Source organism: Phoca vitulina, unplaced genomic scaffold, assembly GCF_004348235.1.
Source record: "Phoca vitulina isolate PV1807 unplaced genomic scaffold, GSC_HSeal_1.0 scaffold13, whole genome shotgun sequence".
Classification (NCBI taxonomy): domain Eukaryota; kingdom Metazoa; phylum Chordata; class Mammalia; order Carnivora; family Phocidae; genus Phoca; species Phoca vitulina.
The window spans coordinates 3,959,414-3,974,836 of NW_022589716.1; the positions used below are offsets into that span (position 1 = coordinate 3,959,414).

General features: G+C 43.7%; 1 protein-coding gene across 3 annotated transcripts in view; it reads left to right on the forward strand.

Moving 5' to 3' along the window:
* The window catches only part of ZNF502 (zinc finger protein 502), a 44,269-nt gene that overhangs the window by 11,003 nt on the left and 17,843 nt on the right, over positions 1-15,423 (forward strand). For 2 of the 3 annotated variants that reach the window (XM_032412551.1, XM_032412548.1), the window contains exon 1: positions 8,922-9,026. The exons of the other annotated variant lie outside the window; for it this stretch is intronic. The gene's annotated coding sequence lies outside the window, so the exon portion shown is untranslated. Of the gene's footprint in view, positions 1-8,921; positions 9,027-15,423 lie in introns of those variants that run through there. 3 annotated transcript variants of the gene reach the window in all.

Consider the following 15,423-nt stretch of genomic DNA (forward strand, 5'->3'; position numbering starts at 1 on the left):
ATACTGATGCAATGGGTCATGTATTGTTTTGGAGGGATGCCTGCTGGGGAGGCATGGAGGTGTGTGTATGTGCAAAAAGCAAGGAAGAGGAGGGGTTGTAGGTTTCAGAATTTAGCAGCTAGAAAGTCTAGTTCCAGCTACTGTTCTGAAAGATTGCACAGTTGGTGCTGCTGACCTCAGCACAGGGCCCCCTCAAGTCTCAAGGTTTTGGGGGTGAGAGTTAATTGATTTAAATGAATAAATTGCACCAAGACTTTCTAAATAAGAGAGCCTGAGCGTGAGGCATTGTTAGAAACATCACAGTGAGTTTAAATGATACAGCGTCAAACAACTCTTTATAAGGCTCTTTAAAAAAAAAAGATTTATTTATTAGAGAGAGAGAGAGAGAGCACAGCATGGGGGGAGGGACAGAAGGAGAGGGAGAAGGAGTGGAGCAGACTTCCCACTGAGTGGGGAGCCTGGCACGGGGCTTGATCTCACGACCCTGAGATCATGACCTGAGTTGAAATCAAGAGTCAGACGCTCAACCAACTGAGGACCGAGGTGGTCAACGGGCTCTTGAAAGAAGTGGAGACAACCTACATGAAGCTCCTTCAGTTCTGATACCTTTTGAGGAATTGGGGGCAATGAGACATGATGGAAACACACTTTCTATGTTCAGTTACTGACCACTCTTAGGAACATTATTACTGCTGAGTTGTCTCGATAGAGCAGATGTTTTCAAAATATGTCTTCTTGGGTGATCCAGAATAGCTTCACTTTCATCTGCTTCCTCTGAACCGGGGGGGTGGGGTGGGGGGATAGTAATTATTCCAGGGCTAACAACATCTAGAGGCCATGGAGGGAGTGATGAATGAATATGAAAGAAATGATCAAATCCAGTGTAATAGTAAAATGATTTTATAGAGAAATGGTAAAAGGAATTAATTGCTCCATGTAGCAATGCTCCCTCTTCCTGTGTTATATGTTTGTATAAAAGAAAAGAAATCTGCTTCTTGAATAGATATGGTAAATCAAAACTTGGATCTGAACAGGCTGGAGAGTTTTTTTGGAAGGGATTTTCTCCCTCAAAAGGTTATTATATGTATTTTTAAAGATTTATTTATTAAAAATCTTTTTAAAAAAGTTATATTTATTGGGGTGCCTGGGTGGCTCAGTCGTTAAGCGTCTGCTCAGCGGGAAGCCTGCTTCTCCCTCTCCCACTCCACCTGCTTGTGTTCCCTCTCTCGCTGTCTCTCTCTCTGTCAAATAAATAAATAAAATCTTTAAAAAAATGTTATATTTATTTAAATATTCTCTACACCCAACATGGGGCTCAAACTCATGACCCTGAGATGAAGAGTCACACCCTCTTCTGACTGAGCCAGCCAGGCACCCCTCTATAGGATAAAATTCTAAAGGATTTGTAACTTGGAGTATTTCTAACTGAAAGAGTATTTGATGCTACCAGTAAGATAGGGTGTTGCTGAATCCTACTGAGGCTTCTAGCAACAATCCTTTCTGTCTTAAAGGTCAGCCTCTCCTCTACCAGATCTTTCCCCAATCTGTGTTTAGAAACATTGTCAAATCTCCTCTACCCTCAGAAGCCCTCTGTAATCTGCCCTTCTTCTCAGCTACTGCCTTTGTTCTCATGCCCATCACAGACTCACTGGGTCTGTGCTTGCTATCTCTACTTTTCCCTCTGCCCATCACTTCAACCCACTCCATTTGGAGCTAGAGTCAACATGGCCAGATAACCACTTGAATCTAGAAAAATGGATCATGGATGATTCTGAACCATTGAGCCTGGGTACCCAGGAGAGAGGGGACATCCACAGGGGAGTTTGAAGTAGCTGGTAGAGGAGGAGAGGGAGAGAAGTGTGGTTTTATCCATGATAACCATTCATGTGAAGATGCTACAGAGCCCAGATGTGAGGGCAGGAGAAATCAGGGCTGGAGATAAGTACTTGGGGGTCAGAATAATGGTTGAACTGAGAGGTGGGAGCTCCACAGGTACCAATGCTTCTCTGTCCTCCAGAATGTTCTGCTTCTAGGTCAATTGCAACTCCCACGCTCATTCCGTGTGTGACATTGGGCCTGAAGCCTGGCCTCTGTGAGCCTGTTTCTTCATCTGCGAAGTGTGAAAACTCCACCCATCTTACAAGGTCTCTGAGGACTCAGTGTCATACTGCTATCATCATGTTATTGCCCTCACCTCTCCAGGTAGAGCAGAGCAGAAAACTCAGCACATTTCTTTCCTCTCTTCAGCCTCATCTCCACTCTGTGGAGACATTATCCCTCTATTTCCCAGATGAGGATACAGAGGCCCAAAGAGGCACAGTCTTGCTCAGGGACCCACAGTGGAAAGGCCCCAGGTGCCTTCACCCTACCCCCAGCCCTACCACTGACAAGAGTTCTGTTCATTGAGCTCTTTATGTGTGTCCTGGGCCAAGCTGCGGATGGAGTGGGATGGGGTGTCTTGGCAGCCTGGTTGAGTGGTACCTGCCTACCCCATCCCCACTGGAGTCTCTGGCCCCCGGGCTGGAACTGAGGCCATGTCAAAGGCGTTACCTCCCTGGAGAACCCCTTAGGCCATGCTCTGCCCAGCAGAGTGCCTCCATTCACTGTCTGAAGATGTGAGAGAAAGTTTCCAGGTGAGCAGGTCTCTCTCTGTAGAAGGACCAGGGTGGATGAGGGAGAAGTTCTTGAGGATTTGGCACTCCTGAGTATGGGAAGAGAATGAGCTGTGCGGTGGGGAGCTGAAGCCTTATTTGCTCTTGCTTCAGTCCCCCTCAATTTAAATCATCTCTCCTGGATGCCCAGGGAACCCCAGAAAGGCCTATTCAGGACCCAAAGGGTAACACTCCCAGGTAGAAGGGTTTTAGCTCAACCCAAAGAAGGAGCCAGGTAGGAAGTGAGCATCCCACCACTGGGACATGCAAATCAAGGTCAGAATACCCCTGGAAGGAAGAGCCTAGGAATAGTGCAGGGTCTTAGACCAGAGACTTACATCTTGAGAGTTGATAAAGGAGAAGAGGAAGTTCCCAAGGCTCAGGAAAGCAACTCAGCTAGGTCTTCCATAGCACACACTGGCCACCTCTATCCAGTGCTCCATCACCTTGGCTCTGTTCTGGGACATCATGCTTGGGTTGCCAAGGCAGTCGGCCACACTGTTGAACTGGGTTATGGTGACATGGACTATGAGTTCCAGGTGTTCATTGCCAGGCTTATTCTTGTGGGACCGGATGGGGCCCAAGCACTGATGTGGGCCCCACCTTGAACAGATCCTGGGGAACAAGGGGAATGTCATTCAGCTCTGCCATACCCCAGCTTAGTGTCCCAGGCAGGGGTCACAGGTCAGAGCTGGAGCTCAGGAAGCTGAGGGTGTGGCCGAGCCTTGTGGGAGTCCCTGGGTTTAGCTCTCTTTTCATAGTAGGCAACCACTACAGGATGATCCAGGACCCATAACGGGCAGGGAAGGGAGAAAGACATTTGTACCCTGACCATCCTCACTAACGTCAAACTCTAGAAGGTGGCTCAAGTCAGCTCCTCCCAAAGGGGTATCTTCCACCCATCCTGAGCATCTCTCTGGTCCTACCCCCATTCAGATTCATATTCCACTGTGGCAGCTACAATCATGGGTTTGTTTGTTTGTCTTCCTTATAGTTAGGTACACATCAGATGCCTCATAAGTGCTGAGGCTGCTGGGTGGGCAGAATGGGTGGGTGACCCTATGGACCCGGCTGCACACAGTGAGTTCCCCTCCCCCACCTTTCTATCTGTTCTGCCTCATTTAATCTGCACAGCCACTCTGTATAGTATGTCCTACTAGTGTCCATCTCTCCTGTCCACAAGTGGACAGTAAAGGCTTCGGGTTTAAAAACGTTGCCCAGGTCACACAGTTGGTAAGCAGTGGAGCTGAGATTTGGACTCAGATCATAAGAGTCTGAATCAAGGAAAGGCAGGTCTGGGGAAGCTTAGGGCAGAAGGAAATCCTGCCCCAGCCCCTCCCTGAGAGCCCAGCTGTTCACTGCATCCATCAGAGTCAACTGCTCTGCCACCAGCTTGGGAGGGAAGTCCATGAGGTCGGGCTTCCCCTTTAGCTGGTTCTTCCCGGTCACAAGCCAGGGGCAGGAAGGCTCTGAGACTGCAGCTGGCTCTGTCTCTGTTTTTGGAGCTAGAGATAGAATTCCCACTACAGCTGATATTTGAGCTGACTCCATCTCAGGACCTGAAGTAGATGTTAGCACTTGCTCTGGTTCTGGAGAAGCTGATGGAGGTGACACTAGCTCTCACTTGGGAGTCATTGTAGAAACAGGTCTCAAGCTACGTCTAGCTCCATATTAGACCCCTTTTCTGGCTCTACATCTGGAATGATCCCTGAAGCTGGTGCTAGAGCAGTATAAAGAGAAAGGTTTACCTATATAACTGACTTACCATGTGCCCTTCCCCAAACAGGAATGATCCTACTCCAGGTAGTCTTTCTGGATCACAATCCCCTTTGCCCTGTGATTCTGCCTCAGTAGGCTCTAGAGGTTCCATAAGGCAAGTACGGTTCTTCAGGTCTTAGTTATGCAAATTGACATGCATAGGGGCCAACTTTAGCTTGAAACATGGATGGTGAAGTGACTGCTAGGTATCCTACAAATTCTGGTCAAGCCAGGTACTCAAGATGGGAGGGAGGGCACTGAGGAGAGTCATGTGTGGGGCAGAGTCAGAGGCCTGGCCTGTCACTCCTCACTAGGCTCCTACAGCACCTTTTTATCAGTATGGGTTCCAGAGGACAGAGTCAGTGCACTTCCAACTCCTCTGAGCCTGTCCTTGCAGTGGAAGGCTTGGTTATTCATCAGGCCTGACAGAGAACCTGTGGACATCTGGTCTTCCCAGTGACATTCTTCTCCCCATGGTCATGGCAGAACTTGCCCCATCCTCCATGCACACAGACATCAAGGCTAAGGTTTGAGGTAGATTTGTGAGCAGACTGCTCACCTTATCTTCTGTTCTGGGCCCCAGTTGTGGAGGTTAGGAGATGGAGAGGGGCAGCCAGAGCAAGATGGGCCTATGGAAGGGATGGATCTCTCAGGAACAAACTCAGCCCAGCCTGCACTGTGCTTCCTGGGGTGTGGGGTTGGAACCACATTCATAGCTCTCTTTGATTCATTTCCTCATGCAGGGAAAGACCCCAGACCTCAGCCCTCCCATGGAAATCAAAAGATCCATGAGATCCAGGGTTCTGCCAGTCCCTCCCCAGCTACAGCCCCTATATTCTCCCATCCTGCTCTGTGGAGACAGGAGTTCTCCTCCTGTTTTAATTGGTCCTGTCGTCCATCATCGTGGTCAGAATATGAGAGGATTCACCCATATCTAAGGAGGCCTCAAGGGTGACACATCTAATGTATTGTGGATACGTCTACTTATAATATCTAGAGTAATTATCTGACTCAGACTGGAACTGAGTCCCAGGGATTGTGTCTCCTTCATTCATTGAATTATCTTAGTGTCTAGAAAAGTGTCTTCACGGATTAGGTGTTGATTGCCACCTTTGTATGAGAGAAGCAACATGTGATGCTACAGTGATTATGTTGTGCATTATATCCCTAGTACTGATTTAATTTATAACTGGAAATTTGTACCTTTTGACTATTCCTCCAATCTCCAATTCCTCCTCCTCCAGCCATGGTTATTACTTTTAAATTGTGTGTTGAGATTGGGGGGTATCTCACCATATCTTTTAATACTTAGTGCCTCAGAAGATCTTCTAAAATCTAGCACTGGCTGTATATTCTGTGTTGTCCTCTTGGGAAGGAGACCTGAGTTACTAGTAAGGGCATCTCACATATATATATAGTGTGTGTGTGTGTGTGTGTGTGTGTGTTCTTCATATTACTTGCTTTGGTGAAAACAAAAAACAAAAACCCCTGAGTTTTCAGTCATTGTATCCCACAGAGAAAGGAAATTCATCTCTGTAGACTATATGTTTCCTATAACCTGGTTGGATTGAAAAGCTGAATTACTAGTAGTTTTAGCTTTCCTAGAGAAAAAACTTTTAGGTGCGTAGACCATACCTTTTCATATATTCTCCTTGCAGAAGTGAATCAGTTGGGAAAGTATTTGGCTGCATATAAAGAAAACTCAACTAGGGCAGATGGTCCGAAAGAGGTTAATTTTTTATCACTCAGTAAGGTGTCCAGGAGAGGCAGTCTGTGGCTGGTGTAGTAACTAAAAAACCATGCTCTTCTTTTCCTTTAGTCATGCCATTCTTACATGTGATTAGCATCTTCATACTTGCATCTTATGGTTACAAGATGGCTGCTGCATCATCAGCCTCAAAACTGTGTTCCAAGAAGGGAAAAGTGCAAAAGAAAAACAAATTTTCCAACCCAGTCCATTCTTTTTAATTAGGAAAACAGTGGTGTTCTGAAAGCTCCACTAATGAGCCCTGTATATTTATCTCTTAGGCCAGAACTGTGTCTTATGGCTAGCTCTAGCTGAGAAGAAACTTGAGAAATCTGGGCACAGTGCTACCCTGAATAAAAATTTGGGTTGGTTAGTAAGCAACAGTATGAGAATGGATACTTTATGGGCAACATGTAGTGTTTGCCATGCTATCCTCGCTAAAATGGTGATCGTTGGATCTAAAATTTGGGTATATAGTTCTGGCCCCTTTAGAGATGGTGTAAGGAAAAAAGGAGACGATCTAGACAAGGACAACTTAAATCATGGAAAGGGAAGGGGGAATTGTCTGCTGTAACCTGCAAAGGGCACTGGGTTTGGAGTTTGAAGTTCTAACCTTCTGATCTGATTCTTTAACTTACAATCTGGGTGATATTGGTTGTATCAACCCCTCTTAGCCTTTTTTCCTTGATGGTAAATTGGGACAGAGTGTTAGGGGGAAAGGGAGAAATAGATATTGGGTAAGCAACTGTGAATGCTACTGGTGGTTGCATCTTGCACAGAAAAACAAGACATCTTTATGGCATATTCCTCACGTAATCTCTTTTGAAGGGTGGTTAAATATGATTTACCAGGAGTTTCTATTTCCCAAAGGGAAGTAACATTTATCTATTTAGAGTGTATGCCTTAGGTAATCTGGGGGAAGAAAGAGGATTTTCCAGCAGTTTTCTCTCTCATATACAAGAAATATACATCTACTTGGAGTAACTACTTCATGTAAGTTGTTGGAACATAAACTGTAACCAGCTATCATATCTCCTATGAATCTGGTAATGATGAATTTGAAACTCTTTCTCTTGAATTGGTGTTCCTCAAAAATTTCATGATTTTTAGTGATCTATTTATGTTTAGGGATGAAACTCTAGATGGATCAGATCAGTAATGAGAGTGTAATTGCTCAGCTCAAGAAAGAATTCTGATTCTGGTGGTTTAGTCAGTCATTCACGAAATATCTATTGAGTGCCTACTATACGTCAGCCACTGTTCTAGATGTTGTTAGTGTGAGTAAGAGAGAGAAGGTCCTCATCTTCATAAAGCTTATATTCTACTGAAGGAGACAGCAGGTATATAAACAGGTGAGCAGACGGGAATATGCCAGCTAGATGGTCCTTCCTTCTGGATATTCAGAGACTTGTTTTCTGGATGTAATTTATGACATTTACATTCTTCAATTTCTCAAGAATGCAAATATCTGAACTTTACTTTTTAATTTGATTAGTGGATTCAATACATATTTATTGAATACATTCTCTGCCAGACACTGCTAAACACTGGGATATGATGGTAAGTAATAGCTCCACGTGCCTGTGTAGAGTTGTACAGAGATGAATTGGGTCCTTCATAGTTGCCTTTGGGAGGAATATTACGTGTATATCTCTCTAATAATGTTTGAAAGTAGACAAGTGTGTCTATTTAGGAGGCCAGCTAATTAAGGGTGATAGTGGAGTGTAAACACTGGTGAAGGTCAAGTAAAGATTGGCACTGGGTCTTGAAGAACCAGTATGACCTGAATGGCCCGGGTGGCAGATAGTAGGTAGAGGGGAGGGAGAATATTCCAGAAGGGCAAATCCTGGAAAAAAGATCCAGTGTCAAGAACAGACAAGAGGGGCGCCTGGGTGGCTCAGTCGTTAAGCGTCTGCTTTCGGCTCAGGTCATGATCCCAGGGTCCTGGGATCAAGCCCGGCATGGGGCTCCCTGCTCAGCGGAGAGCCTGCTTCTCTCTTTTGTGTTCCCTCTCTCGCTGTGTATCTCTGTCAAATAAATAAATACAATCTTAAAAAAAAAAAAAAAAAAAGAACAGACAAGATTTCAGGGGACCAATAGGAATTCACGTATGACAGAGAGAATGTGAATAATAGCAGAATAAGAGAGATTTCCGGGTGAGGTCACTGTGTGGGGGCCTAAAACGGAAATCTGCCCATTATTCCCACTAAATAGTGGATCATTGAAGATTTTTTTTTTTTAAAGATTTTATTTATTTATTTGACAGAGAGAGACAGCGAGAGAGGGAACACAAGCAGGGGGAGTGGGAGAGGGAGAAGCAGGCTTCCCACCAAGCAGGGAGCCGGATGCGGGGCTCGATCCCAAGACCCTGGGATCATGACCTGAGCCGAAGGCAGACGCTTAACGACTGAGCCACCCAGGCGCCCCTCGTTGAAGAGTCTTAATCAGGGGCTATTTTTTAGCAGATGGAATACACACACTAGCGCCTTGCTGGGGCAGCCCATTCCGACTCCTACCCAGCACTCTCTCCGACCCTAACGACCCCGTCTACAGTTTTCCTGAGGGATAAGGTGGTCCCTCTGTTGCGGGCAAAGGTAATGGGACCTCAGGCACTTGGCTGGGTGTGGAGGCAAACCAGGCCCCCGGGATCGCCTTCTTCGAGGGCCCCATCGAGACTCTCCTCCCGCTTCCTAGAGAAGCGGCAGAAGGATGCGCGAGACGAGGGGCGAGGAGCCGCTGGTGACGCACTACCGGCCGCGCCGCTGCCTTTCCGGCCCGGGGGTGTGGGTCGGGGGGTAAGCCTGTGCCCCTGCTCGCGCGCACCTGTGGGACCGTAGCCGCCACCCCGCGGGGAGTCCCCCGACCTCACGGTGAGCGGGCGGGGCCTCAGGGAGGGGAAAGGGGTGGCTCCGGGCGCCTTCGGCTGGGACGTTGGGCAGCAGGCTTGTGTAGGAAGCCTGCCCCGGCCCCGCTGTCCCTCGGACTGCCGTCTGCGCGCGCGGCCCAGAACTCCCAGCGGCCTCAGCACCGGGCCCGGCACAGAGCAGGCGTCTAAGAAGATGGTGGAGTGAATGAACGTATGAGTGATGACTGCGTGATGGATAGATGGATAGATGATCCAGAGCTAGGACCCGTGTTCGGCAACGAAGTCCCGGGGCTCAGAGTTCTCGGTCTGGATACCAGCTGCTCCCCCGCAGTTAATCGTGCAGCTCAGAAACCTTTTTAGGGACCGTCGTACGAGGAACCGGCAGTAGTATAAAGCTCACTAGGTGGCGAGTCTCGAGTGTCTGAGTATATAATTCCTGAGGATACAGAGGCTGTTGCTTGATCTCTAAAGTTGGACTGTCTGGTGGTCCCTGCCTTCCTTTCTTTACAAGGTTCAGTTGACAGCATGTATGTGATAGCACGTATGGAAACGTTAATGTCTTGCAACAAAATTTTACTGTGCATAACCTGCCAAATAGTACGCAGAACTCAGGGGCGGGGCTACAGAATGAGTGACGTTGGAGCCTGCCAAAGGGGAGATGCTTCCAGGGTAGTGATGGAAGATATACATGTGAGCAGATTTTTGGTGATAATTTAAACTATACTTAGTGCTAAATAGCACTCTTTGAAGCAGTTGGGCTAATTTATTTAACCCTCATAACAACGTATTATCTGTAGTTTTTAATGAGGATATTGAGGTATGGAGAGAATAGATAGATGACTAAGGACACGTTGCTACTTAGTGACCCAAGGCTGCAGAAGAGAGAGACCCAGTGTGTCCTGCAGCCTGGATGAGTATGTTACTTTTGGCCAACTGACAAGCCCAAGAAGGGCTTCAGAGAGGAGTACATTTGAGTATGGTCTTATTGAAGGAATTGTGGTTTCAAATTCGTGAAAAATCCCACCTGGCTTACCCATAATCCTTTAGCTAATTATTGAGAGGTAAGGAGGTGGCAGGGAAGAGAAAGCTTACAAGGTAAGAGGAGAGAGCTAGCTCCTTGTTATTCTTAACAGGATTAAGCTATTAAAAGCTTCTTTCCTTTTTCCTTTTACCCTTCACCATAATGCCTATCTCTCCCGCAAACCTGGATTCATACAGATCCTTTTATCATCTTAAGATCACTGACAATCAGATTATTCTACACGAGGCGTTGGTGGAAAAACCTGTACCTTCCTCTCTGGGGAATTTATAGACTAGGGGTCAGTACACTATGGCCCACAGGCCAAATTTGGTCTATCACCTGTTCTTGTAAAAAAAAAAAAGTTTTACTGAAACACAACCAAGCTCATTTGTTTACATATTGTCTAGTTGTCTTCAAACTACAGAGGCAAAGTTGAATAGTTGTGACAGAGAGAGACCATATAGCCCATGAAACCTAAATTACTGATTTTCTAGCCCATTACAGAAAAAGTTTGCAGTTTGACATAAATTGCTGACAGCTCAGATGATCCACAGTTGGAGGAGAGGTTTGTCACCAATACGTCCTTTCTTCTCCGTAGATTTTAGTATCAAACATAATAATGCCTGGCCCCTGTGGAATGCCTGCCATGGGGCAGATATCTTTATAAATGCTTTACTAAATTAACCCGTTTAGGTAAGGATTCACAGAATGTTAAAGCTGAAAGGACTCATGGATATTATCTCCCCCCCTCCCCCATGGATGTTATCTAATTTGTCAGCTTTTTCAGATAAATAGCTGGTCATGTAGGCCCATTCACAAAGGCTGTGACAGAGCAATTTCCTGATTCCCATTTCAGTCCACTTTAATCTTACGCGAATGAGAGGCCAATACCATATTTATTGGATCTGGCATTTTTGTTGTCGTTGTTGCTTTTGTTTCTGGCTTTTTGGTTGTTGAAACTGGTGAGCAAGGACTGTCATTTTTTACATGATTATTTCTCTAACTATAAAAGTAATACATGGTTATTGTAGGGAAAGTGAAATATATAGATGAGTATAAAGGACAAAGGAAAGTAACCCATTAAATGACCTAGGGATCAATGTGTTAACATTTTGGTGGATTTCTTCTGTTCTTTGTGTGTGTTTTGTATATATCCACGTATTAACAATAGTTCCTGTTTATTGAATGTTTACTTAGTGCTGGTATATGTATGCATATTTTTTATTTTCGTGTTTTGTATTCTGTTTTAACATACTGTATTTTCTCATGGATATTCTTTGAAAACAAAGGGTAAGGAACTCTAAGTCCTGAGAAGGAAAAGGTGTAATTCATTCATAAAAAGGATGTTTAAAGAAGCAAATTCTCCCACAAAACTACCTCTTGTATTAAAGATGTGAAAGACCCAAATATATACATTCATCCTGTTGCCTCACGCTGCAAGGCTGAGGGTTAGTTGTGCAGCTCACCAAAATGATCTTTTTAAGGTCTGTTCTTCCAGAGTATAGCTCTTATTTAACAACCATTACATCTACATATCAAGCCAGATTGTTCCAATTAGCTAGTGAGATCCAGGATTTTGAGAGCTGTTAATATGTACGTGAGCCTTTACTGTAGCAGAGTTAAAAGATGTGCCTTTGGGAATTTTAGATTATTAGTTTCATTCGTGAGCTAAGGCAGGAGCCCTGAGAATTATGTGCTTCATTTCTCTGCAGATTCATTGACTAGAAAGTTCTCCAGTGCCCATACACAAAAGTTTGTGAAGTTGCCAGATTCCTCTCCTCTGCCCCAGCCTCACCCCATCCCAGAGCAGTAATCATCTTACTCTGTAATCATTGAGAACCAGACGTTGTTTTTTTTTTTTTTTTTTTAAAGATTTTATTTATTTGTTTGAGAGAGAGACACAGCGAGAGAGGGAACACAAGCAGGGGGAGTGGGAGAGGGAGAAGCAGGCCCCCCGCGGAGCAGGGAGCCCGATGTGGGGCTCGATCCCAGGACCCTGGGATCATGACCTGAGCCGAAGGCAGACGCTTAACGATTGAGCCACCCAGGCGCCCCGAGAACCAGACATTGTGATAGCGCTGGGAATTTTGTGAACAAGACAGATAAGCCCCTTGACTTCATGATACCTAGGAGACCAGCAGAGTGAATCTTAACCAGAATTTACATCAAAATCAAGCAGGCATTTAAATAATTTTTCCAAAATCAAATTTATGTAATTTTCACTTGTTCCTTTTTTAAAAGCTTTTAATTTTAATTCCAGTATTGTTAACATACAGTGTTATATTAGTGTCAGGTGTACAATGTAGTGACAACAATTCTATACATGACTCAGTGCTCTTCACAGGTGAACACTCCAATTCCCATCACCTATTTCACCCATCCCCCCTCCTCCCTCCCCTTTGGTAACCATCAGTTTGTTCTCTGTAGTTAAGAGTCTGTTTCTTGCTTTATCTCTTTTTTGTTTTTGCTTGTTTGTTTTGTTTCTTAAATCCCACATATGAGTGCAACCATATGGTGTTCGTCTCTCTCTGACTTATTTCACTTAACATTATACTTTCTAGCTCCATCCGTGTTTTTGCAAATGCAAGATTTCATTCTTTTTTATGGCTGAATAATATTTCATTGTGTATATATACCACATGTACTTTATCCATTTATCTATTGGTGGACCCAGGCTGTTTCCATAATTTGATTATTGTAAATACTGCTACAATAAACATAGGGGCGCACGAATCCCTTTGAATTCGTGTTTTTGTATTTTTTTGGTAAATACCCAGTAATGTGATTATTGGGTGGTAGGATAGTTCTATTTTTAACTAAAATAAAAGTTTGAGGAACCTCCACACTGTTTTCACACTGTTTTCCACAGTGACGGCATCAGTTTGCATTCCCACCAACAGTGCACAAGTGTTCCTTTTCCTCCACATCATTTTCAACACTTGTTGTTTCTTGTGTTTTTGATTTTTGATTTTGTATTCTATTTCAACATTCTGTATTTTCTAATGAATGTCTTTTGAAAACATGATTTTTAATAGTTACAAAATCTATCGATTTGCCATCAATGTTTATTTGCTTGTTTTACAATTATAGTAACAGTGTGATCTTTGTACATACATTTCTGTGCCCATCTCTGATCGTATTTTTTCATTTTTTTTTCTCTGATTACAGAAGCTATTTATTCCTACAGGAAAACTTTGAAACATTACAGAAAAATAGGCCCTAACACAAAAGTTTACCATAATCCTATTCTCCAGAGATGGTCATGGTTAACATATTCTTATGTTAACCATATTACATATTCTTAAGATTAGAGTTAGTTTTTAAAAAAGAAAGCATGTTTTAACATACATATGCGATGTTATGATGTACTTTAAATTTTAATATCCTCCATTTTTTTCATTTACATTGAGTATAAGTATTTTTCCAAATGATCACATATTTTCATTTTTAATTATCTTAATGTCTATATAATTTCCACCAAGAGGAAGTACCATAATTTGCTAAGCCTCAGTGTCCATTGGTAGAAAGATTGTGTTTCCCAATAACATTGCAGGGTCTTTTTTTTACAGGTAACAAAAGAGTTCAGCTTTTTTCTTCTTTGGGAAGTTACTTTTTTTTTTTAAAAGTAGGCTCCACACCCAGCATGGAGCCCAATTTGGGGCTTGTACTCACGACCCTGAGATCAAGATCTGAGCTGAGATCAAAAGTCAGATGCTTAACTGACTGAGCTACCCAGGTGCCCTGAGATGTTACTTCTTTATGAGAAAGTTCTAATAGAATTACTAGATCAAAGAATATAGGCATTTTATAGGCATCCTGATGACTTTGAGAATCTTCTGAGATACCCTGTAGGTGTTGTATATACTTAGTATTCTTTTCTGAGTTCCTGTACTCACAAAATGATGATCCCAGTATTCCAACTGCAACTCAACTTACAACTTTAAAACCTGATGTATATTGCCAGATTATCTCTAGAAGGATGATACTAGTTTACATTCCCACTGCTTGTGTATGAGAAGCTCTCTTTCCCCATACCTTTGCCAGTCTTGACTTTTAACACTTAAAAGAAAATCTCCAATTTGTTTTTTTTTTGTTTTGTTTTGTTTTTTAAGATTTTATTTATTTATTTAACTGACAGAGAGAGAGAGACAGCTAGAGAAAGAACACAAGCAGGGGGAGTGGGAGAGGGAGAAGCAGGCTTCCCACCAAGCAGGGAGCCCGACACAGGGCTCGATCCCAGGACCCTGGGATCATGACCTGAGCTGAAGGCAGCCGCTTAACCAACTGAGCCACCCAGGTGCCCCGAAAATCTCCAATTTGATATAAAAATAGATTCTTTATTCTTTTGGTTTCCATTTCTTTGATTACCACCAAGATGGTACTTTGTTTGATATGTTTATTGGCCTTTTGTAATTTTTGCTCTATATGTTGTATTTCTTATTTTTTTATGAATTCATCTTTTTTCCTTACTCTAATAAGAAGTCTTTAGGTTCATCTACGTACTCCTTGATGTATAAATAAAAAAATACTTTTTTTATTTTTTAAATTTTTATTTATTTGACAGTGAGAGACACAGCGAGAGAGGGAACACAAGCAGGGGAAGCGGGAGAGGGAGAAGCAGGCTTCCCACTGAGCAGGGAGCCTGATGCAGGGCCCAATCCCAGGACCCTGGGATCATGACCCAAGCCGGAGGCAGACGCTTAATGACTGAGCCACCCAGGCGCCCCAATAAAAAATACTTTTCTTAGATTGTCATTTAATTTTATTTGTATTTTGGATAGAGAGATTGTTGCTTTTCTGTGATCAGAACTTTTATCCAGTTTTCTCCTTTGTGGTTTGTGTTTTTTGCATATTGCTTAGAAAAGCCAATCCTAACCCTAAAGTCAATCATTTCTTAATATTTTATTTTGTGGTTTCATTTTTTAAAAAAGTATTTTATTGGGGGGTGGGAGGATGGGTTAGCCTGGTGATGGGTATTGAGGAGGGCACATTCTGCATGGAGCACTGGGTGTTATGCACAAACAATGAATCATGGAACACTATATCTAAAACTAATGATGTAATGTATGGGGATTAACATAACAATAAAAAAATTAAAAAAAATATTTTATTTATTTATTTGACAGAGAGAGACACAGCGAGAGAGGGAACACAAGCAGGGGGAGTGGGAGAGGGAGAAGCAGGCTTCCCGCTGAGCAGGGAGCCCGACGCGGGGCTTGATCCCAGGACCCTGAGATCATGACCTGAGCCGAAGGCAGACGCCCAACGACTGAGCCACCCAGGCGCCCCTGTGGTTTCATTTTTTGTATTTAACCCTTTAACCAGTTTAGATTTATTTTGGTGTATGGTGTGAGGTAGGAATCTCACTAAGTGTTTTTTC